The sequence below is a fragment of the Excalfactoria chinensis genome, chromosome 13, assembly GCF_039878825.1.
Source record: "Excalfactoria chinensis isolate bCotChi1 chromosome 13, bCotChi1.hap2, whole genome shotgun sequence".
NCBI classification, from domain to species: Eukaryota; Metazoa; Chordata; class Aves; order Galliformes; family Phasianidae; genus Excalfactoria; species Excalfactoria chinensis.
The window spans coordinates 952,426-977,874 of NC_092837.1; the positions used below are offsets into that span (position 1 = coordinate 952,426).

At 49.6% G+C, this 25,449-nt stretch overlaps 1 protein-coding gene across 1 annotated transcript in view; it reads left to right on the forward strand.

Moving 5' to 3' along the window:
- The first annotated feature begins 23,889 nt into the window (after positions 1 to 23,889).
- NR3C1 (nuclear receptor subfamily 3 group C member 1) overlaps positions 23,890 to 25,449 on the forward strand; it is a 51,911-nt gene continuing 50,351 nt past the window's right edge. The window contains exon 1 of the mRNA XM_072348208.1: positions 23,890 to 24,023. The gene's annotated coding sequence lies outside the window, so the exon portion shown is untranslated. The remainder of the gene's footprint in view (positions 24,024 to 25,449) is intronic.

Here is a 25,449-nt window from a genome sequence, read left to right on the forward strand (position 1 = left end):
GAAAATACTGTCCCCTGTGACAGTATATGCAGAAGCTCCACCTCCATGGCAGACACTAATTCCTGTCTGTGAGCAATGCAAGCCCTTGTGAGGGAAATACACCTGTAAGGTGCAGGTGAAGGAAGTCAAGGAGAGATTGTAGGCCTGGAAGATCAACTGATGGCAACTGAGTAACAGACTTGAATAAAAAGGGAAAAGGTGCAGGTAGGGAGAGGGCCCTGAGAAGAGGTTGGGGACAGGAGTTTGCAGGTGGGGGCTCTGAGGAGCTGCCGAGGATAGAACAGAAGGTAAGTTATTTATGTGCCCAGCTGTAGGGAGCTGGGCCCCTAATGTAAACTGATTCTGTTTGTAGAATGGTGTTAAGAAAGTGATTCCTGGTTCTGTATGGCGGGTTGTATGGGAAATTGGTAATCACAGCCTGAACCTCTGATTAATCAGCTGAGGCAAGTGTTGGGTCAGCTGTGGGAGCACAGGTGAGAGTAATTCAGCTGTGCTCACGGAAGGGGTGGAGCTTGACTCCACCTCCTCTAGACCTCATTTAAGGGCTGACCACCACTAAGGCAGCATCTCTTGGAGATTGCTCCCTGGTGGAGATTGCCTCAGCATTTCCCAGTGAAGGCATCCGTATCGGTGAGTTTCCTTATAAATAACCTTTTGAATATCTGTTACCATTTTTGTGCTATTCCACCTTATATGGGTGAAAAATGGGGTTGTTCTGCTTTGGACTAGGCTGGTTTGGAAACTTCATCTTCAGAGTTCTGCAAGTCCAGCTTGTGCTTGGTGCAGGGCACAGGACTGAGGGCATTGGGAATGATGGAGCTGAGTGGGCTATGCATCTCTGCTGTCCCCTTCCTGCTGCACCACTTGGCAAGGCCCCTGCTATGGGAGAGGAGATCTGCAGGAGGGTTCTTGTTGCTGAGAGCTTTAGTTAAGGGTCTCCCACTCCTAGCAGAGCTGTCACATGCTGCCCAGCCCCAACTTCTCTGGCTGTGAACTTCAAATTCTAGAGAATGTGAAGGCTTTCTTCAAAGAGTTTCTCTCATGAAAGGATAGTTTTCAAATCAGTTTCATTTCTTGGCCAACTTATTACTCATCCAGCCATCCCAAGCCCTAACCATGTTATCAAAGTACTGTATTCCCTCAGACTGAGTTGGGCTGGCTGGAAGACAAGAATGTCATTTTCTGGAAAACTTCATGACTTTGAAATTTGCTTTCAGTGTGCATTGGACACAACAGAGTGCTTTAGGGAGAGGAGGAAAATAAATGAGAACTGCAACTCGTGGATGTGCATGCACATCACATCTAACAGCACTGAAATCATGCCTGCAGCATGGGAGCTCAGTGCCTACTGGGTGTCTGGAGGTGCTTTTCCTCTAGGAGGGATGGGTTCCTGGGCTGGGGGCTGCCTCCAGGATTCGGCTTCTGTGGAGCACTGGTGCTGGAGGAGTTCCATAAGCTGGGAGCTGCATCAGAAGCTGTGTTGTGCCTGCAGTGTACGCCTTCATGGGACTTGTGGGTACAACACACACCTCAGCATGGCTGTGGCCAGGGTTGGGATTTTCTTGGTGGCTTGCTTTCTCTTTGAAGGACCAATTCAGCCCCTAGAAAATCAATGACAGCCCACCATGTGGGGGCTCTCGCAACCCTGCGTGTGGGTACAGTGCTTTTGCCTCAGCTCTGGAGCAGCAGCTGCTGCTCTTCCCTCTGTGTGTCATGTGGATGCTCTCTCTTTTAAAATCTGATAACATTGGTCACAAATGCAACAACATAGGGCAGGTTTTTATAATAGACATATATGTATGTGCATATATATGTGTTTTTGAAAAATCCTGGAAGAGAAAGCAGCTGTTTTACTGCTGGGGGGTAGAAATCCTTGTGGAAGGGAGGAGTTCCCCTCAGCTGTGCTAAGTCCATTCCTGCTGCCCAGATAATGTTGTTTCCCTATTCTGGTAAGCAGATGAAGCAGCCAGCAAAACTGCAGGAGCAGCTTTGGTGATGGGGCAGCTGTGATAAGCCATTGCTCTAAGTAGTCTCTGGAGTTCTTGATGAGCCTGGGCCAGATGTGTGTGCAATGCTGGTGCCCATAAGCTCAGCTCCCTGCCTGAAGTTGCCACTCCATCCCAGCCGCTTGGCATTGCTGCCCAGCTCCGCTGCCCCAGCTTGCTTCTGCTGCTGTTGCTCAATGCCTTTTGCTTCACTGCATTGCAAGAACCAATTGCACAAGTTCGTGACCCGCTGGATTAACTCATTCACTTGCTGCTGGTGTGCTTGGGCTGCTGAAGTGTTCACTTCTGCTGCTTTATTCAGTCCTCAGCTGAGAGCAATAGGAAATGACATGCTGTATGTGAAGAATTTTGGACAATAAGCTGTGTTTATTCCCTGATGGCTGGTTATAACTGTTAGAAATGATAGAAAGTTGTTGGCTGGCCTCAATTTTCTAATGTGGAAAAAAATACACAGTGCTTGTTTTCCTTATTGAGAAAATACAGTTTGTGAGTGGGATCTTCCAAACCTACTCATCAAAAAGTGGATTCTGAGCCTTGTTCAGACAACAGCTCTCATGTTTGCTAGTTGGGTAGAACTTTTTCCAAATTCTGGAAGAATCTCTTGATTTATTTGTATTTTTTGTCCTCTCCGTGAATTCTGTGCTGAGATTCCATATGGAGACACCGTGGTGCCCTTCATGCTGGTGGCAGTGTTCTCAGACTCCCGGTCCCTGGCTCACAAAGTGCTCTGCCCCCGTTCTGCCCAGCTTTGGCTTATGGGTGTTTTCTCACTGCAAGGCAGCAGCTTAATGTATGACCAAGTAAAATCCACGTGATAAGAACAGCTTGGAGTCCCCTTTGGGCTGTGGGACTGCTGAGCCCTGGGGCTGCCTGGGGACATCACTGTGTTCCCCTGTCTGAGGGAAACGCCCAGTGGAATATTTCTGGATGTTCTTTAAATTAAGAATGGGCTTCCAGAAGAACACAAACATTTCTTTAGGCCCTTCCAACAATAGTGGGTATGGAATTCTGTACCCGCTATTGTTATGCAGCCTTGTCCCTCTCAGCTAATTAGTGTGGGCTTTTCTAAATGATGCATTTAGTGCTGAATTATGTATTTTTAAAAGTTCTTATGGTTGTCATAACTGGAACGATGTGCTGGCCTGACTCGTAATACCCTCCACGGCCTCCCTGGAGTCAGGCGGTGCATGCAGAAGGATGAAGTCAATAAAACTGTACTGCATGTCACTGGAGATCTAAAGGATTTTTTTGTTTTTTTTCTTCTTTATTTATTTATTTTCTTTTTAATGAGTAACAATCCTGGGCAGCCAGAAATAACTTCACAAAATTCAAAGGTCTAATTAAGAAAATCATTTAAGACCATCCTGAGATTTAAGGAGCCACGGGGCTCTCCCTGCCTGGAGCTGGAAGGAGCAGGTGGTGCTGTGACAGCCCTCACTGCAGGGTTTTGGTTAAAGCAAAGAGGGAACATGGGGCAGTGCTGCGTGGAGTTGGGTGAAGGTGAGAGGTGCTGTGCTCTGTGTGTGCGCTGATTCCCTGTGCTGGAGCTGTGTGCAGCACTGCTCTGCTGGCACTGACACTGGGCCAGTTTGGCAGACTTTTCCACCAGTATGGGAAAATGACCAAAATGGAAATAGCAAATCACTGGAGCCAGGCTGAATTAGAGAAATCCATGGGTCAGTTTGCAGTTGTTTCCCATTGTGATGACAGCTTCCTGTTCAAACATTCTAGTGCTCTTGATCATCTCATAGCTACCAGCAACTTTTGCAATGGCTCTGGAGGCTCTTGGGCTGCTGCGAGCCAGCAGCTGGGCTAGGGCATCTGGGGCTGAGAGCAGAGAATACTGCAAGAGGAGGTATTGTGGCAAGCTGTTAGTATGCAGGGTCAGCATCATAGGCAGCCCATGGTTGCTGTGATAATGTGATACCCATGTAAATGGGACTGCTGATTATTATATATATATATACATAATAATAATGCTAATCTCATCCTGGGGCAGGGAAGTGTCTCCAGAGGGCCTTCCTCCCCTCTGTGCCCCCCCACCCGCACTCATTCACTCCATGCTGAATGAGTAGAAGTGTTTTGGACCCCTTACCTCTTGAGAGCTCTCACATCTGAGACTTCATGGAGACAGCCCTGTGGGAGGGATGTTTGGGCTCAAATCCCAGGGTGGTTATTTATGAAGCCAAAAAGCAAACACATCTCTAGAGCAGTGTACACAGCTCAGTTTGCTCTGAGTTTGCCTGCAGCATGGCTGAGGGGCACAGTAGAGCTAGAGCTGCTCTGGAGATTGGCTTCCATGGAAAGCTGAGGTGGGATGTCTTGGGCAGCGTGGTGTGTGAAGTTCTTCTCAGAGTCCTGCTGGTTTTGTTGAGGAGTGTGAGGTATTGCTCAGTATGGCAGCATTAGGACAGCATTGCTGTCTTACACCTCACCTAAAACTAGTCATTTCTGGGTTAATTTGAAGTTATGCATTTTGGTTTCTGTCTAATTGAAACAATAATGGTGTTATATGAATCCATGATGAACAGTTTTAAGCATCGCTCTTGTTTCTTCGGTGACGATCATGTTGATAGAGCTGAAGGTTTTTCAATCTCATAAAGCAAATGAATGATTCACGGGCTCTGCCTGTACACAGCAACTCTATTTATATAGAGAATATTATAAAAATACCATGTCTTGTTAATCATACATCTGTATTCATTTGGATAGGAGGCAATTATTTCTCTCTACTCAGTTCCGTTTGGTGACTTCCTAAAGTGCCAGAGATGAATTATTGCAGAGAAAAGGTTGAAATGCAATTATGGTGCTCAGCAGCTCCATGCTGCTGCTCCATGCTGCCCCTCCAGCACAGCAGGACTGCCCTCATCTGCACAGCTCCACTCCAGTGTGGGGCACCTCCACCTCCTGGTACTGCAGTGCCCTGGGGATGTGGCATCCAACCATCTCTTTTGCAATAGAAAGGCTTATGCTTCATTAAAGTATATATATCTTTTTCAATATCCTCAAGTTAACAATGATCTAAGGGCAGCCAGGAGCAGTGTCCTCAGCCTAACCCTCAGGGTCGTGCTTATGATTTCTCTCCCTGTTGTATGGCCATGCCAAATGGAAGTCTGTGATGGAGCCCTGCAGCCCTCAGTGGGACATGGTGCTGTTGATGTTACCCCACTGCTTGCTGGACAAGTCTCTCCTGATTCAGTCCACACCTGGTTAAGTTACCTTTGTTTTGGGCAAGCTGTCATGCAAAATCCCAAATATAGTTCTCATGTCCAGCTTAACGTGCAAGAGAGACTGAAGTTTATTGGACTGAGTTTGGTCTGGAGAAGCAGTGCAGCTCAAGTTGCAGAACGCTTCTCAGCGACAGCACTGCTTTAGTGATGCTCTCAGGTGTTGACAGTTCCACCTCTGAAACAACTCCTTAGGCACTGAGAGCTGTCACAACTATGTTTACTCTGCATCACCCAGCAGTTTTACTCCCAGGCCGGCAGCATCCCGCAGTGCACCCCACGTGCTGCAGGGCTCCTGCCTGTCCTGTTCAGAGCTGCCTCTCAGCACCCACGCTGGTGCGTGTCTTCCTTCTGTGAAGATGAAAAGAGCAGTTTCTTCAGAAGTTTCTTATGAAATGCAGAGTCTTGTTGAGCAGAAGCATCATTCCTTTACCTGGTTTTGCCTTTCATCTCAGATCTGAACGTGCTTGTTCTACAAATTGCTTTAACTTATGTAGAACTTTGTGAATGCTGCTTTTTCTTGGGTTTTGGCTTTGGGAAGGTGCACTGTGATTTTTCTGCATGAAGCAGGCACAAAACCAGGCTTTCAGCCTCCAGCTTGTCTTGTGCTGGCTGTGCAGGCTGGCTGTCAGCTAAGGGAAGCAGGTTGTCAGAGCAGAGTGGCATGTGAGGGAACACCAGACTGGGCAGGCAGCATCCCAGCTGTGCCTGCAAGCACTGCCCAGTGGCAAAGCTGCACGCAGGATCTTGCAGTGGGGCAGGAAGCTCTGCTCACCAGCTCACAGTCATTTGGGATTATGTTATATATCCATTTGGGAATACATCACTGAGGTGAGCAGTAAATCAGAGTGAAGACTGCTGTCAGTTATGGGCTCTGTTCAGTGGGAGTTTGTTCTGTGGTTGTCCCTCCAGCTGTCTGTATTCTAAAACTATTTAATTGTATCACAATTAAGTATGTGCTGTGGAAAGGTGTTTCAGCGGCAGAGCTGTCACCTCTTGTTTATCTCATTGGGTTATTGCTGCGTTCATTTTCAGGGAAGGGCTTTGCAGGGCAGGAGCTGTGCCCCAGGCCAGTCACCATCACACAGGGACTGCTGGCACCTCCTGGTTGGTCAAGTCAGTATTTGTTTTCATAGCATCCAGACATTCAATCTGGATCTCAGGATTGCTTTTCCTTTGAGGAGCCATCAGGAATTCCCACCACAAAGTCTGTTGAGGTGATAGTTTAAATGATCCATTCCTTGTTGTTTTTTTTTTTTTCCTCTTTTCAGCACTGTATCTCTCTAAACCCTTAGAACACATACCAAGATGTATTAGATGTATAAATACAAGTACATGTGCATACATGCATATGGTTTCTTTCTTTAACCCTTTAGCCATGCAAAAGCCTTTACAAACATCCTGGAACCCCCACATGTTTGGGAGGGGGAAGAAGAGAACTTCTACCCAAGGAAAAATATCTGTTTCTGCAAAAGTAATGCGCTGTGTTGGCTTTATAGCATCACAAAGCACCTTCCTCCATGAGTTCTGTATGTTCTGTCCCTGAAAGATTTTAGTGCAACAGTGACCTTAGAGGGCTCTTGAAGAGAGCCCTTTCTGCTTGAATTGTATCCTGACATGTAATGAAGAGGTTGCCATGGCAAGTGTATATTTTTGATGGAATCAGAAAACAAGTGAATAAACCACGTGTGTCCCCCATCCATGAATTACTATGGCTCAAGGCAGCAGCAGCCGCTCTTTATCAGTATGTGACCAATTTTTTTCTCGTTCCTTTTTTTTAAACATCTTAGACTATGAAGTTTAAGGGGTCGTCTGAACACCGCTTTGCTTCCTTTGTGTCAGAGATGGAGAAAAGTTTAATTGCCATGCAGAAAACCCAACCACTGCCGCAGAAAGCTCTCCCTGTAACCTCCCCAGGTGCACATGAGCATTAGCACCAGCAGACCCTTGCTATTACAGTGCTTCTATTCATGGGAGGTGTGGGGAAATCTACATTGTATATGGAAACTGCCTGAGAGCACCTTATATTTGGCACTATTATCTGATTATATACACATAAATCTGCTTATACAATTCTACTGGAACAGTGCTGAATTGTTTACCAGCGGTTTACACTCTCCTGAGACCTTGCAGACCTACTTTAAAGCTGGGTTAACTCTCTGTGCTCAAAGCTGTGTTTAGTTGGGAATGTCTTTGTTTTTGAACAAATAAAGCTTTAATAGATAAAGCTAGACAAGAAAGTATACCTTTAGTGCCAATGCTGAAATCTTCCAAAGCAGTGAGAGCTCAGCTGGAGGGCAGCCTGCTGTGCTGCCTGTGTGGCACCGACTGCAGAGAGAGGGAGGTCTGCTGCCCGTAGGGGAGCAGCACCCGGCCCTTCTGAGCTGCTGTGTAACCCCAGGTTCTGCAGCTCCACACCAATGGCTGTTGCTCTGTCTAACCCCAGTGCACCCTCAGTTCTCCTTCCCGAGGTTCGCTGCCCCTGGCTGGAGCTGCAGCACTCCCTCTGGAGACTGGGATGGACCCCTGCACCCCTCCCCACAGCCACCTGTGAGCTGTAGGGCCTGCACTGCTGCTCTCCCTATGATTAGTTTACACGTTTTCCCAAAGGTCATCGAGGCAATTAGCTTAGTAGTTCCCAGTGTCATTCAGCAACTATTTAAACTCTCCTAAATGAAATGACTGTAGTCCAAGCGTTCCTTCCCTATGACTTCAGCGTGCTTCTCTGGGCTAACTCCCCTTGCTGCTCAGTGTGTGTTCCACAAGCAGTGCAATGCTGTGCTGCCTGCACCTTGCTGTTGCTTGCTGCCTGGCCCCTGTGTGGGTTCTAGGTGCCTTCTGCAGGGGACCTTTAGGGCTGAGCAGGGAGCTCTTGCCCTCAGCTGCTCTTCCACAGCCTGAGCTGTGCCATCTCCCGTCTATTGCTGGGCTGGGAAAAGAGGATTTTCAGTTCTGTTTCCTTTGTTTGACCTCATCTGTGCTGTAAAGGGCCTGGTCCTGCACGGCCACATGCTCAGGCATTCAGGCTTCCTATAAACAGGGAAAAAGTTCTGAACCACATAAAGCCAGACCCTGCCCTGCTGTTGGCTCTGTGGCTGCTCCGTGCTCTGGGTGTCACTGTGCCATCAGCCCCTGTGTGAGCAGCAGCGCTGCATGGCTGCTGCAGGAAGCTGCACCACTGACAGTGCTGGGCAGCTGGGCTGAGCCTCGGCAATTAGCTGTGTTTGGGATGCTCTGTGCAGTGCAAAGTGGAATAAATAGCAAATGGAAGGAGGAGGGGGAAGGAAGGCCATGTGCTGTCATCTGCTCTTGTATGTGTGTCATCTTCTAGAGCAGTCGCACAGTATTGGACTTAATAGAAAATGTAGTGCTGTAGTTGCTGGAGAAATTTTCAAATAATCTATGATCTTGCTTAGAAAACATTGAGTGCTCAGAGTCTGACCAGCAGGGCAGCAGCTTGCCTGATGCTGGAAACTGTATCACAGAGACCAGGCTGGACTGTAGGTGACAAATCTGTGGCTGTGGTTTGCTGTGCTGGTTGGTGAGCCAGCACTACTTCCCAAAACCTCCGCTCCAAGAACAGCAGTAACATCTGTGATATTTACACCTTAAACACACTGCATGTGTGTAAGGATGGGTTATTATCGCTGTGTCCATGATCTTATTGCAGAAGGAAGCGTTGCCTTTGCCCTCATACCGCTTGGGGGAAGCGAACCCTTCACGCAGGGCTCAATCCATCAGTGTTTGTTTCCTTACACGAGCAGCTCTGTGTGGACTCTGATACCCATAGGAGCCATGGAGCGAAGGGTCAGGCATGGGGGTGGAAGGGCAAAGGGAAGCTGCCTCGAGGTCAGCAGAAGGCTGTGAGCCTCATTAGGGAGTTCATTAGGAAGGGAAGGGCGAGCGGTGCAGCTGCTGCACAGATTTACCGTTAGAAGGCGAAGGTGACACAGGCAGCAGAATTATTAAAAGGACTCTTATCTGGTTAGCCGAGATTGTTTCTGGAAACTGAGAACTTACTGTGTAATGGGAGCTGTGGGTTTTCCTGGAATTCTGGATGTTGTACAAAAACAGTTCTTTTCAGACCCAGCAGACAAGCGAAGTAAAATAGGTTTTTCAAGTGGAAAAGTGCCAATTATTCCAGATTGTTGTGATAGTTTGGTGATTCACACAAGGCTTCAGCAGACAGGTAGTGAGAGCCTCTCTTTTCAGTGCGCTCTGGGTTACAGAGCACCTTGTGAATTGGAGCTCAGACTGGGAAGGGGTGTCCCACAGCCTCAGGGGCACAGCCTGCCTGGAGAGCCCCAGCCCTGCATGGAGGTGAGCTCCGTTTAACATCCCCGGTGCTTCATGGGCAAAAAGTCAGACAGGCAGTGAAGTTTCTGTTCTTTTTTTTCTGCTAAAAGCCCATTGATTTGCAAAGCAGGGCAGGCTGTGGAAGCACTGCACATCCCAGCAATGCGTCTGGCCCTCAAGGACACCAGCATTGAAAGAAAGCTTCGCCACAGGTGTGTGAGATCAGGAAGGAATCATTTAGGTATAATGGGGGAATTAGGTGGGGCTAAGTCAGTGTGCATCATCATTTGATTGTTTGGTAAGGGGTTGCGCTGACTCCATGAGTCTTCTTGCAGAGTTCAAGGCTGTGGGGTCACCAAGCGATGCTCCTTGCCATGGGACCCTCTTGTCTTCTCTTCGGAGAGCTGCTCTTCCCAATGAGCACTGCTGCTCACCTACCTGAAACACAGCACAGTGCCCACAAGTGCCTTTCGTGAGGCATCTGAAGCAGGACTGTGACAGGAATACAGAAATCTGACGACACGAGGGGATAAAGATGTCCATTGACCTGAGAGTTCAGGCTGTTAGGCGTGATTTATGAATGCAAAACATAAAAGAGCATGTTTAATTAGTCTGTGATTACATATTAATTACCTTTCTGTGGCATGTACGCCCAGGAGAAATAAAAGGTCTCAAAGCAGAATGAGTCTATTTCCTTTAAGGAAATGAAACTGCAAAAAGGCAGATGCGTGCTGGGGAAGCTGAGGCAGGACTTGCTCTAGTTAGAGCACTCAACTTTTTTCTCAGTCCTTATGAGCTGAGATTAAAACCAGAGTGGGAAGTTAATCTTGTGATATAACAGCAAGAGAAAGAATGGGAAATATATTCACCTTCCACAGATTGGCGCTGAAGCCAGCTGGTTTTTCAACACCACACTGAAAACTGCTCAGGTTTTTTACCTTGTTGCTTATTATTGATGGTTTTTTTTTTTCCCCCGGTCAGGCTTCTTGATATGTAGGTAATGTCTAACTCGTACCTGGCTGTCTGGGCTTCCTGACAAACAGCAACAAACAAGGCAGGCTTCTGTTAACTGTACATGGCACTGCTGTATGGATGTGTTACCTTTCCAGGTCCCTGCGTTCCCCCAGATGAACACCTCGCTGGTGGTCACTGCTGGCTCTGTTGTTGGTTGGTTTTGTAGTGCTTCATCTTCACTCTGTATACATTGCAGATTATCCCTTGAGCACGTGTGCTGTCCTGTGGGCTATTTTTGGTGGTTTTATAAACACTCACTCCCATGGACAGCCAGCCCTGCGCTGGGGTGGCAGAGCAGGATCTGCTCTCCCATCTGGCTGCTGGCTGAGGCTGAGCTGGGTTAAGGCCTCCTGCTCAGCGCCTTGTGTGCTGATCGCTTCACCCTTCAGTGTGTGCAGGAGGAAGACAGTGTTAAGAGAACTGTCATCTTGGGGGAACGCTGGAAATCAGGAAGAATGGGGTTATCCCTGCATAAGGTGAGAAACTGTCAGGGAAATGGGAACTTTGTCCAGTTCTCATTGGCTGAAAGTTCTATTTAGAAATCACAATCTAAATGAACTGAAACTCAGACAGGAAATAAAGTGTTTAACAGGATGACCTTTGCTGCATGCTCCCCAACACCCTTTCTAGATTTGCCTCTCCCTGCAGCACACAGCTGTGAAAATGGCCAGGGGAAAAAATGACCACCTTCCAGAAGCAGTGCAGGGTGTGAGGGGCCGTTCCTGCATGGCCATCCCACAGCCTCCACTTGTAGCAGCAGGCAGCCCCAGAGGGACGGGGCACACTGCAGCCAGGGCTGTGCTGGGCACATCAGCACTACAGCTCATACCTGCTGGGAGCAGAGTGAGCAAAAGGACTGCAGCAAAACCCCGATGTGCTGGAGAGAGGAGCTCCTGAGCTTCAAACAGAGGTGGTCATGGAGAAAGCAAAACAACTATATTCACTTATTTTAACTGTACTTGAACTTCTTACCAAGATAGCACTGTCAGATGCAAGTGATAGAACGGACATGTGACATCAATTTTGTCATAAATGCCGCAAAAAATCTGTGCAGTTTATAGAAGCCATGACAGATCTTTAAAACAAATGCATTCTTCCCATCTTTTTTTTTTTTCCCTGACTTTTCAATGTTGGCAGTTTAAAGAATTTGCAAATTGAATCCATCCATCTGGCACTGGGAAAACAAACAACATATTTGTCTCTGTATTCCCTCTTCACTCCAGTGCTTGAAGAAGCTGAGCGCAACCAAGTACATCCCAAACTGCAGGGAAAGGGAGGGTTAAGTCATTTATATTTCCATTTATTGGCTTGGCCATGTTATATAATCTGCATTATTTAGCAAAATGCAGAAGTTCTCTTGTAGTTTGGAGCATTGGGAAAATCACAGAGTATGGGAAAGCGTGCAGTTGGTGAAATGATGTGCGGCAGTTTGAAAATGCAGGGGGCGATGTCATGCAAGGCTGCATTTCGGGACGTGGGGTCATCAGGGCCATGCAGGGCTTACAGACCTTCATGTGTGCGTGTATCTGTGGGCATCACGAGAGGCTTCTTCAGGAGGGGATAAATAGCAGTCCTGTTCCGGGTTAAGTGTTTAACCCACAATGGGTTCCTGATGTTTGCCATGGACTTCGTAGATGTTCCGTGATTAACGCTTCTGTTCTCTGAACTTCAGCACAGCCCAGCATGGTTCCTTCAGCACCTCGTGGGCTCACAAAGATGTCCCCCAAGCACTTTTTCCCTGTTTCGGGTGAGGGGGGTGCCAGCAGACGTGTCATGGTGACCCAGCGGTGTGCCCAGCTTGTCTCTCTGCCAGTTGTGCCTATAGGAAAATGCAACAATCAACAAATTCCTCTTCTTTTACTTGCAGATTGAAATGGTTTCAGAAATTCAATTATCTCTGGGCCCCCATTTTGAAAGCAGGCGCCAGCTGTCAGTTCCCACATTCCCCCAAGGCTTTGTGTGCTCTGCCCTACATGTTTTTGTTGTTTGCATTTGGTTTCTTAATTTTGATTTTCTGAAGTTACAACATAGTTGCAGCAGGAAAGCTGAGGCTGTGAGCAGGACCTGGTGCCATGCGGGGCTCCGTGTGCAGCTCCATGCCAGCAAAATACAGTGATGAACCCTGCCTATGTCCCTGGCTCGTGTCTTCTTCCCTTTCTTTTGCCATTCTCATGGCAGTGGGCTGCTTGTCAGGCCAGCTGTACAAGGCGCAGCTCCTCGTGTGCCTATTAGAAGATTTAGCATCCTCTCATCTGATGCTGAAGGACAGCCGTGGCGTTGCTTCCCTCTAGAGAAGGCACTTCATCCTTCCAGAGAAGCAAGACACATCATTCAATTACTGATTAAATTTTGAAGGAAGTGGTGGGAAATGGAGGCTGTTGATTTTTATATCTGTGTTTAGAACAGCTGGGAATTGATCACTCTTCACCTTGGTAAATGAGGGAAAGCTGTAAGGTATTAATCTTCACCAGAAAATCCACAAGCACGCTAGCCAAATTATTTTCATTGAACACCCTCCCTGCTGTCTATAACCTTGGTCACATAATCAAGAATGAAAATCATTATCTGTTTCATTCACATCTGTTACTAATTTTCGAAGCCTCCTTTAAATCTGATTAGAACTCCTCATCCAAACCCAACTGATGTTGAACTCAAGGTTAAAATGTATCAGGTTAGCTTAGTGATTCAGATCATATTTTTTTTTTCTCTTCCTAATTGAATTTGTACATTGATGTGTGTTACCGTTCTCCAGACCGGTTATTATTAACTGTTTATAAAATGCCAAGGGGGTACAATGCACTGCGAAGGCAGCGAACACAGATTGCTTCTCCGGTTACCATAACCCATCAGTGCTGTCCCTGCCCAGGCAGTTTGACCTGAGGACACTCCATCTCTTCCTTGCCATTCACTTCCATCAAGCTACTTCTTTATGACTAATTGGGAATGTTATCTGCAACATGAGCCCTTCCAGACCATGCTATACAAGTGTCATGAATTTTGAGGGGCCATCCCCCTTAACCAGTAGCAGCGCACATCAATGATGTGGTGCTCTTATGCATTTCCTCCATCTTCTCAACAGCATTCCTTTGAGTTTCCTTCGCCTAACAGTGACCAGAGCGGCAACAGCAGATGCATGAGAGCACGTCGGGCTCCAGTCCACAGCACTGCGGTTTCCTGTTTTCTTTTTCAGTTATTTAGAAAGGTCTCAGCAGAAATAGCCACCGGCCCTTAGGGGGGAGATGCCTTTTGCAGCCCAGCACCCCACGAGCAGCCCACTCCCTCCATCTGGAGGCTCAGCAGGTCCTCATGCCACGCAGCCAGGCTTAGTGAGGACAGAAATAGCGCTGGGTTTCACTTTCATTCTGGGTGGCTGCAGGAATGCGTGCGCCCAAATAGAGCATCACTGCTCGAATGCCAGGAGAAGCAGGGCAGCAGCAGCAAGCGGTGGGGCAGGACTGTCTGGGGTGGCCATGCTGCAGGGATGGCACTGTGTTGTCTGGCTCTGATGGCTGTGTCGTGCTCTTCAGAGCAGGCTGTACTGCTGTGCCATTCTCTTCCTGTGCAGTATTTTCAAGCCCTGTGCCTCATTACTGCAGGAATGGAAGAAGTCAAACGTTGACTTCTTGTGCAAGGATAAAAGAACATTTTGGGGCAACGTACTAACCTTTGACAAGTCCTGTAGCTTACAGTCCATAAGCCGCTCCATCTTTCCTCTTTGAAGGTGACTGAAAGTTATTCTAATATTAGTTTTCATTGTTTTATTAATATATTTCTCCAGTCCCTACCTTCTGTGGATCACAAAGTGCTTTACAGCTATGACCCCAGTATGACAGCAGCCCTGTGAGGCGGTGCAGAGCTGAGTGCCCAACCTCCCTGCAGCAGCCTGAGCCAACCGATGCATTCCTCCAGCTCTCCATCCTGTAACAAAGCTGTCAGCTCACCGGGGCCCTTCCTGAGCTGCACACATTGGAAGGGAGAATGGAAGGGCACATTTCTCCCTCATTCCCCATGCATTCACTCTGTGCTGCTCTCCTGCCCCATTCTGTGTCCTCGCAGCATGGTGAGGTGCCCGGTATTGGCAGGGCTGGCAGCCCAGCCCTTTGGCTCGGGTCATACTGCAGCCTGCAGGGCCTGCCCTGCTGTGTGCATGATGCAGGGCCGCACAGCTGCAGGAAGAGCTGTGGCTCCTCCTACACACACACATGCACCATCTGTAGGCAATAACAGCATGCTGCGAGGGCCAGCTACGTTTAGGTTGAAGGAAATGGTTCGATAGTTACGCTATACTTTGATCCTTCTGTCCTGCAATTTTCTGGAGGGTCTCGTGTGATAAGCGTGTTTGATTGCATCTGTTCTGATTTTGGTTTGGTTTGGTTTTGTCCTCTCTGCTGTTGCTCACTCTCTGGCTTGTATTCACTTTGCACTCCCACAAGCTGTCCCATCCCAGCCCTGAGCAGAGCTGTAGAGCTGTTGTCCTTTCCCCTCTCAGACCAGCGTTTGGAGTGCCTCCAGTGCAGGTTTGGGCTGCCCTCAAAGCAGCTCAAAGCACCCAGTGGGCTTCAGCTGCACAGACCAGCTCCACTTGGAATGCATGGAACACACAGGCACACTCACCAGCACTGCTGGAAGCTCTCGTAGTGATCCTGATCCATGGCTGGTGATAAGCCTCAGCTCCTCCTTGTCTGTAGGAGCACTGTACCTCACAGCACTTGTAGAACACGTGCCATCGTGTGAGCTCTGCTGCTGTGGCAGGGGGTGTGTCTGGCTGTCAGACATTGAAAATCAGTTCTCAGAAAGTTTTGCATTGATCCATGAGAGTCAAATTCTACACCTGTGTCAGTGTTTCTAACCTTAATATTCTCACTTTCATATCCCTCCCCCCAATGGGGTAGTTCTCATTCTGCAATGAGCCCTCCTGTTCCTCCTGTGCAGCCAGCTGGGAACTGCTTCTACCTGTATGGGGATGGCAGGTCCTGCTCCCCACAGCACAGTGCTGGTGGTTTTCTGGAGGTTACTCCAGCTGCCCCCAGGGATTCCATCCGGCAGCACTGGGCCTATCGTTTGAATTTGCTTCTTTTAATAAAAGGTCAGCTTTATTCCTCTGCTTTCATGTCAGAGGAAATAAGCTATCAAGGGGAAACGTGAAGATCCTCTGAAGGGACAAAAAGTGGTTAAAATATTGAAGGGAAAGGCAGGCAGAAATAGTGCATCTCAAAGCCAAAGGAGATGATTCCCAGAGTGCACAGGGGTGTGTGTGGGAGCTGTGCCATTTAAGATATCCACCAAGTGGGAAAAGGGAGGAGGGGGCAGGAGATGACATGATAAATTATTCAAAGCTGCAAGAACAAACTCTAACCAAAAAGAGCTGCAGGAGAGTCTCACTGTAACGAGTGACCAGGTGATAAGAATACTAGCCAGTCGAATATAAGAAATAAACAAAAGGAAATGCCACATGCAGGAAGAAAAGTATGGATCTGTTCAAGGAGAATCTATGGATTAGGTATTGAGGAAAAAAAGAGATACATAACTGTGTGGAAGCAGTCTCCCTGCTGGAAACTGGCATGTTAGGAAATGGGGGGTGGAGGAGGGGAGGGTATACCTGAGAGCATCCCTGTGCTCCTGCATCTTGTGTGTTGTGTGGGTTGGTTTGTGGTTGCCCATCTCAGCAGGGATATGTTAGAACAGAGGGAGGTATAGAAAAGATCAAGAATTATAATTAAAGCAAGAGAACCCTGTTCTGTGGGCTTTGCATTACCACAGTGTTTGGGTATTCCTTCGGCTTACTGTACTTCTAAACATGGGCCAGTATGATTTTGGTTGCCTGTATTTCTGGTGCTGCAGTTTTGGCACTGATCCCTGTGATGTCAGAGTATGGTCTCACCAAGCAAATAGCTTTGGTAGTTTTGCTGATCTCCCCATTGATATTACAGAAGAAGCCCATTTAAACCTGAGGTCCTTTGAAAGTTATACTTGACCATAACAATAAAACAGGGAATAATGAGTGTAAAGACAAACATCTTTTTATGTGAACACCACGGCCACATATCACAGTCATTCATACTAAATGTTTGTTTCAAGGAATAAAATCATATTTTCCATGTGCATCTTGTACTTTAATTTCCCAGGTTCCCCACACAGAGGTGTGATATTTAAGGAAAGCCATCAGCACCGTCTCCACATGCAGCAGGTCCTGTAGCAGCACACAAACCTTTCTGCTGCCTCCTGAGCTCAGGTCAGGTCCTGCAGTGCTGGAAATGGCAGAAATGGGATTTGTGTTTTCAGTTCAAGGAGGGGTTTTACCTCTTGTGATAAAGACAGATGTTTGAAAAGGTACCTGATATTCCATAGAACTGTTTTAGCTGTCGCGCTTCTCATTTGCTTATACCTTTCCTTACATATTTTAGTCATGAGTCTGAGCTTAAAACTTGTACAGTCTCGAATCCTGAGCTCCTTTTCATTCTTAAACCCACTTGTCTATAATTCTGTTTTACTGCTGACAAGCCCTAAGTTTATAGAATGATTTGTAGTTACTAACATGGGAAGGCATGACTTGCTTTAAAACAAAACAAGTATAACCCCCCTCATTCAGTACTTCCTGCAGTGCATCTGCTGTGCCAGAATTACATGGCAGTGCACTGATATTCACTCAGCGTTGGGAGTTGTGTGTTAATGTACCCCATCACTACTAAAGCATTCCAGTCTCTAATAGGAGCAAATGAAAGGAAAATCAAATCCTATTATTTTATCACTTGCACCAGACTAAGTCTACAATTCATGGACCTCTCACAGCACTGCTGAGCAAGGTCAGGCCTTCCTCCCACAGCCACGTCAGCCTCTCTGGGCCATTTCTACCTGCACAAACTGCCATTGATCCGCACTGACCCCCCAGCAGCCCCTGAGCTCCTACACTGTGCTGCCCCAGGTGCTGCATGCATGCTGGGCTGCAGAGTGTGATCCTGCCTGCCTCCCTCTCCCAGGCAGCACCAGGTAACAGTCCTGTCCCTGTGCTCCCTTACCTTGTGGCAGTGGATTTGCTGTGTGGGACTGTGAGCATGCAGGGAGATGTAAACTGGGTTACGCAGACTGCCCCATGCCATGCAGACCTGCAGTCACACCCATTGCACAAAGCAGTTGTGCACCCAGGCCGTGAATCTCAGTCACTCACTGCTGATTTTTATTGGGCATTGTGCTGCAGGAAAAAATATTAGTGGAAATCAAATGTACTTCTTTTCTTGCAGGCATCCTGTAATTAGCTAAAGTTCTCTTTTCCTCATAGAGAGGTCTTGATGCATAAAACAAAAGTTTCCTCTTCCTCGCATGTTGTTGCCAGATGTTTCGGCAAAACTTAAAAACAACAAAGTTATTTGTGTGCACTTACACATGACTTCACCCCTAGTGCCTGTCATAAAGTGCTCCTCCTCCTCAATTAACCCAATTACTTCTCCCCCCATTTCCGAGCAGTATGTTTCCGTTGTCTTCTGGCTGCAGCATTTCAGCAGTGCAGCCGTTTGCTGCAGATCCATGGCCCAGCATTCAGAATGGCACAGCAGGGCCATAACCTTCTCAGATTAATTTCCACTTGCAGTTGAGATTTCATTTCTACACCAAACAGCTGCAGGAGACCCAGGGATGGGGGGATCCAGAACATGGATTGTCCTTACAGCTCCCATAACCCCCAAGGCCCAAGTCCTGCTGGCTGGACCAGCACAAGCCGATACCAGACTGTGCCAGGAATGGATTTATCCCTGCATGGGGCTTTATCAGCTGGATGCAGGCTTCAGCTTTCTGCAGTGCATAGTGCTGATAGTTCGGAGGTGTGCTTCATTAGGGCTTTTGCCACTAATTTCACTTTGTTGCAGCTACACATGAAGGTTTACTCTGTGCTCTTGTCTCTTTCCAATGGATTTTGCTGTGCTCAGGCTGAGCCTGAGAAAAGCCAGCAGGCTTCACTTAGCCTGGCTGAAGTTCTGCACTTCCCAGATCAAGTGCTGATAACACCATTGCGCTCAGCAGTTCACGTGCAGCCTTTTACTGTTCACTCCGTAATAGCAGGTAACATGCTTCCAGCCTGACCCTCATTGCAGCTCACGTCTGCATGCCCCAGGAAGTGGCCTAGACCCGTGCCACAGCACAGCCCTTGTGGGAGCTGCAGGTGCTCGGGGCAGAGCACAGATAGGGCCCAGCTAACCTGCTCTGCTGCCCTGGGGAGAAGGCAGGGAGAGTGTCAGGGTCCTGGGGAGGCAGAGCTGTATGGCAGAAGGGCTAAAACACTGGTTTGTACAGCAGTGAAAGACCCAGTGGGAAACCAAAGTATAAAACATTGCAGTGCACCAAACCAGAATACAGGACAAGCACAGGTAATACAGGAAGGAAAAAAACACACTGAAAGTAGAAAAAATACAATGAGTTATTAACTGCAAAGGATGAAGGATGGCATGGCACAGACCCTCTGTGCCTCAGCCTGTGACCTACTTAAATTAATAGCAAATGCATGCTTTGATTGAGTTTGGGCCCAGGAGTCCATTCAGACAAATAAATCTGCAGTCACACAGGTTCTGCTCGCTGCCTCCTCGTAAGGGATTGTGATCCTGTGCCTGGGGAAACCGCAGCTGGGAGATGTGGTACCTCCATTCTGCCCCAGGGGGAACTGCTGGCACGCTGCAGACACCAGCTCAGTGATTTCGATGTACATTCAAGAATTAAAACAAATGACTTGCAAGATGAGAAGTCACAAAACCAATCTGCTTATGAGACAACTGAGATCTCAAAGGACTTGCATTTGTGCAGAGCATGGGGTACCGGGCATGTCACCGTCCTTCTGTAGAGACAACAGATTGCAAAAGGAGGAAAAGGTCTTCCATCAGAGCTGTGGTTTCTGTGAGCTGTCTGTGACCCACAGATAAAGAATGAGCAGTTCATAGGAAGAGGCAATGCCAGCTGTCTTTTTGGTACTTCCGAGCAAGCTGAAGCATTTATTATTTGCTATTTGTGGACTTCATGCAGTATTTATTACAGAAGCACAAGTTCCTTATTTTGAGTATTCATCTTCCAATTCTTATCACCTCTGCGGATCTTTATTCAGTAAGATTTTATGCTGTTAATATGCCTTCCAGTCACTGGTGCTATCAGGCCCTTGGTATCACCAAGTTCTTTCCATTCCCCAGTGCCTGAGGTGCACAGCTCCTCAACAGCTGGTCTTACAAAAAATCAAACCCTCTGTCTTATCTTTTTATTGATTGCTTCAGAGATCAAAGACATCATCTGTGTCCACTTCGGTCCTTTAACTGAAATACTGGCAAATCAGTCACTTAGCCTGCAGACTCCTCTGTGCTGCCAATGCAAAGCAGATCCAACCGATTGAACCTGATCTCCATTAATTGCCGGTGCCATTTCAGACACTGCTTTCTTGAAGGTTGCAGAGAAAGTTGCTGCTATTGTATTTCATGAGCACATCGCTTCATCTGGAAACACTTCAATCATTTATTTTCTAGCCTGCTTCTGGCACTAAAAAAATGATGTAGTGCAGATCCTCAGTGGCCTATATACACTTGCCAGCCGGGACCCACGTGTCAGCTCTGTTCTTATTGGGCTTGTCAGCAGTTTGTAACCAAAGACATTTCCCCGTGTTTTAAACTTGCTCATGTGTTTTTACGTTGTTTCCTTGGGTTTAGAGTGGGTCAGCCTTTACCCTGTGACTCCAGCCCACATTTTCGCCTACATGCTTTGTGTGGTTCACATTACATGAGCTCACTTTGGTCACACATGACACCATCTGCTTGTCTTGGGGTTCCCTGCCCACCCTGTCCCTCGCACAGACGGGCAATGCCTGCAGCTTGCAGCCAACACAGCACTCTGCAGCACTTCAGGATTTTCTCCCTGGCACTTGGCTTGTGGTGCTGCACACAGATCTGAAGCTTGTTCTCAGCTCCAGTGCATTGCTCCATCTCCTCCACAAGGGTTGTAACCACACTTTTAGTGATTTAATAGTGTTCCACAGTTAGACACATATTTTAATGTCTATGTTTAATGTTTGGTGAGGTTGAGAGTCCTGACCTTTGCAACACTGTTCTGACAGTTCTACCACCGCTCTCCTCCTGCAGCCCCACAGCACTCCACCCAGCTGTGCGCTCCCCAGCCAGAGCCCTTCTTGCTCAAAGACTCTTTCAACACGATGCATGGAGTGACAGCCAACATTTTTATTGTCAATACAACATTCTTCCCCAAATTCCGTTTTCTTCCCCCTGTTCTCCATGTATCTTTCTTCTTTACGTAGAATATTATTACTTACAAACTTAGTAGATGCACTGAGGCAGACAAAAAGTATATATCTCCTGTATTTGAACTCATGGTTACTGTGTGGCAGAATTTGTATATTTAGAAGCAGAGGACCAGTGGAACCAATGAGGATGGATTCCATCTACCTCCATCATCACGGAATGCGTTCTCCAGTTGTTATTTACAGGCTCTCACATTTCTACTGGAAAGTGTTTCTACATTACATTTATTTTTATAGTGTAGGAGTAGCACAGGGAACTGCTGTGTTTGGAGGAAGGCAGGACGAGGTCGGCCCAGCTGCACTCAGGCAGCAGGCAGGCTGTGGCTGAGCTGCTCCATCACTGCTGCTCACAGCTCTGCAGGCTGTGCATTAGTTCTCCTCCAGCAGCACTTGTGGCCAGCAGAAGTGAGTTGGTAATGCTCCCTTCCTGACCTGATGGACTAGAGGCAGAAAACATCTGAGGGTTTTCATCTGCTCAGTTCAGTGAATGACGTTTAAAAGGGAACAAATCTAAAAGTCAGACCTCTTGTGCGTAGCAGCAACTTGATGATGAGCAAACCCAACTCTGCCTTCAAACATGAGTGCAGCTGTACAGTTTACCATGATCCTTACCAACGACGGCCTTGTAACAAATGCTGCTGTGCTTAGCAACAAGCCAAAAACGTCCTTTGCAAGAGTCAATGTAAATCATTCTACCCTAACCACGTCTCATTTCTGCAACCATGACCCCGCGCTGTCCCTCGCTCCACGCTGTGGGATGCTCTTTGCTCACTGTTTGGCACTGCTATACGTCACTGCGTGATGCTGGGAGATAAACACAGGAGAGCAACACAAAATCATGCCCTCTTGGATCAAAGATGATATCAAGATATTAATTAGAGAAGGAATGTCTTTGCAAAACCAGCTTCAACCAAGCATGCGAGTGTGTTTATAAACAGAGGTCTCATCTGAAGATCTTAGAAATAACCAGCTATGGTAAACATGTTCCTGAGACAGCATGGAATTCAGGCTGGTGCTGGCACAGTGCAGAGCTCCAGCTCTCCTGCACGGGCTGATGTCCTGACACACACCCCAGGGCTGAGCTGAGCAGGTTGCCATTTGGTTGATCCCAAATGGAAGAGGGTTTCTATGGTAGAATATTCACAGAGCAGTAAATTGGAGTCAGTTTTCTAGGTATAGTCCCAGACACATGTCAGGATTTCCTGCTATGGGAGACGTTCTAGCTTTTGCTTTGTACCAATGTCCCCTGCAGCACTCCTGTACCTGACAGCAAAGATCTTGCTGCCTTTGTGACTGTAGCCTGATTGCTCACCATATGGGAAGCAGTGATTCCTGCTAGTTGTAATTCATGGCACCATCCGACAGTTTTAAATGCCATTTTAAATATCCCTTTCAAATGTCCATGAGATTAAGGGGAGTTGCAGAGGACTATCTAGGTGTTAAGAACCATTTTCCATATGTGCAGCATAGATGAATACAAGGGCTAACACAGTATACCTTTATTTTGCATATGTAAACATAAAACAGCACATTCCAGAAGTCTACACTATGTTAAAACAATAATAACAAACAACTAATAAGGGTGGATTTGTTATGCTTTCAAAATGATGCTTTTCTCGGGCTTTTCTTTCCCTTCCCACTGGAAGAATATCCCAATCTGGATTTAAACTGCTGGAAAGAAAGAAAACCCATTTCAGTGATGTGATCGGTACTGTGTGAGGTGATCTATCGGGTACCACAACAGGCACTGACTGCTCATCGACAGCTTTAGCGCAGGCACTTCCTGCTCATCATCTCCAACGTCATTAATTGCCCCAAATCAGAACACCGATCCCTTTGTCGTTTGACAATCATCGCTTCTCTTCCCCCATCACCGACATTTGTCAGCTCCGTGGAACGCCCAGGGTCGCTCGTCGTGTCCGGAAAGGGCGCCCTGCTCCCTCCTCTCCTCCAAGGCAGAGCTTTCTGCTTTGCTGTTCCATTTCATTCTATTTTTCACTCCTGGGCTACCTCCCCTGTGATGGCTCCCGTTTTCTCCTTGCCCCGCACTCGGCCGTCGTTACGGGTGACGGCCCCGCTGCGAGCAGAGCGCACCGCAGCGTCCCATCTCCAGCGGTACCGCGTCCTCCTGAGCCGCTGCACCTCAACCCGCCCCGGCCCCGCCGAGCTCCCACTGCTTTTCCTTCCGCTCAGAACCGCCCCATCACCTGGCAGCGAACGGCTCAGTGCTCCGCGGGGCTGAGGCGCACCTCTCAGCGCCGCAGCCGGACCGTCCCCCCGCTGCCCCGGCGCCTTTTCCCCTCAGCTACCCCGAGGGCTTTCCAGTTTCCTCCCAGTCCCGTCACCCCCACCCCACACCTCCGGCGGTTCCGGGGGAACGACACGTAAACCTGCGAGTGCCTCCCCGATGACTTCTGGTCACCGCACACCCCGCGTTTGTCACCCACCGCCCGCTGGGACGGACGTGCTCGGAGGGGCAGCGCCCGGAGCCGAGACCCGCGGAGCGCGGCGCTCAGCCCGACCCCCCCCCCCCAGCTCGGCGCTGCCCCCGCCTGAGGAGCGGGACGGGAGCGGGGCGGGGCGGCCTCACGGCAGCGGGCCGAGCCCGGGCGGCGGCGGAGGGCCCCTCGGAGTCCGGGCGGAGGCTGCAGTTGCCCGCCACAGCCAACAGGTCGCACCGTTCCCCCTCGCTTGAGCCCGGCGGGCGCTGCCCCGCGGAGCCGAGCGGAGCCGTGCGGGGCCGGAACGGAGCGGAGCGGGCGCTGCAGCCGCCCCTATAAGTGCCGCCGGCTCCACTCCCTCTCCACGTCGGGGAGGCGGGCGGCAGGGAGGGGGCGGGGAGGCTGCCGCCGCCGCCGTCCTCCATTTTGTGGCTGGGGCACGGCACAGCCGAGCGCCGCGCGGCCGAGGGGAGGGCGGCGGGAGGGGGCGGGCGGCGCGGGGCAAAGTCTGTGGAGGCAATTAGCGCTAATTAGCGAGGGGGCGCCGCGGGCAGCGGAGGGAGGGGCGGGGATTCGGTCCGGGGCTCGGGCCGGTGGGAGGAGGAAGGGGGGGTTGGCGGCGGCGGGCGCTCTCCGCTCCAGGAGGGGCGGCTACTGACTTCCTCCGCCCGCCCCGCTCCGCTCAGCCCGCTGCCCCCGGCCGCTGCCCCCGGCCGCCATGGCGGTGGGAGGCTGAAGGACTCAGCGCCCCCCCCTGGACGAGGTAAGGGCCGCGGGGGGGAGCCCGGGGGGTTGCAGCGCGGGGCCGGGAACTTCCTCGGGAGGGGCCGGGGGGGCACCCCGCAGGAATGGCCCGAGCGCCGGGGGGGGGGGCAGGGTGCAGGCCGGCCGAGCCTCCCAGTGGGACGGGGGGCGGCCCCGGGGTTTCGCTGCCTCCCGCAGCACGGGTGGTCGCGGGGAGCCGAGCGCGGGGGGAACGCGGCGCCCCGCAGCCGTGGGCCGGTGTTATTTTGCAGAAGTGGGTGTGCCAGGAGACGGCTCAACAGGTCCCGACACATTGCTCGGGGAGCCGCGCGGACGGGAATGCGCCGCACGTAACGCTGCTCTTCGATCCCTCCGAGGGTCCGCGGGTGTCGCTCCGTCCGCGTCCGCAGCGCCGGGTGTCCGCGGGGGACGTGGTCGGATGGAGCGGATCGGGCGCCTTCCCCTCGCGTGAGCGCGGCAGAGCCGAAGCGATCGGGCTGTGCGTGTATCCACGCTTCGGTATCGCAGTTATTGTTGTTCCCTACGGAATCGTCGCGCGGTGTTTTCACGAGCCCCGAATTTCGGGCGCTGTGTTTGGGTGCTGGGGCGGCTGTCAGCGTCGCGCGCGAGTTGGAAAACGAGGGCGAGAGATTTCTCCCTTTGGCCGCGTTGAGGTTATGTGAGACGATCCCAATTCCGGCCCTGAGCTCTAAGCTCGTTCCGCCGGCGGAGCGCTCGGCCGGGCCACCTCGACGCCGTGCGCTCTGCTGGCTGCGGCCCTCGCTTTGGCACGCGGGGCCGGGAGCTGCGCTGTGTGCGCCGGGCCCGTGGCTGAGAGCGGCGGGGTTCGGGCAGCGGAGAGGCAGCGTGGGAAGTTCGGCTAAGAATTTGCAGTTTTTCTCCAAATATTTACGCTCTGCTCTGGAAGTAAATGGGGTAAACGCAAACAGATGAAACTGAGATGAGCTGTCGGTGCTGGATGGGTTTGGAGGATAGCTGCGAGCTTCTGAAGTGTTTGAAGCTAATAAAAATACTACTTTAGTCTTAGTTGAGTTTTATTTGTAAATGCGGGGCATATTTACAGAATGGCAGTGACTTAATTTTAGGATTCACGCCTTCTGTTTTAGGCTGAACTGAAGCAGAGCGTTCCGGGGCGTCGAGGTTGTGTGGCTCCGGGGCAGCGACCGCGTTGGGGCTGGCTGGCACCGAGCGGTGCCGGGGAGGTCGCTGTTGGAGGCTGTGAATGAGGCACTTTCACAGTTCGCAGCTCCTCTGCTTGCTGGCATGGCTATAGCAGAGCTGGGGAGTGCTCACCAAGTGCGTGCCGTTGTGCTGTGGCTCTGAGCTGTGTGCCGGCACACGGAGCGGCTTCAGCAGAGCTTTAAAAAAATATGTATATTCTTCTTATCGCTCATCTATTAAAATAACTGTATCACTGGGTTTGG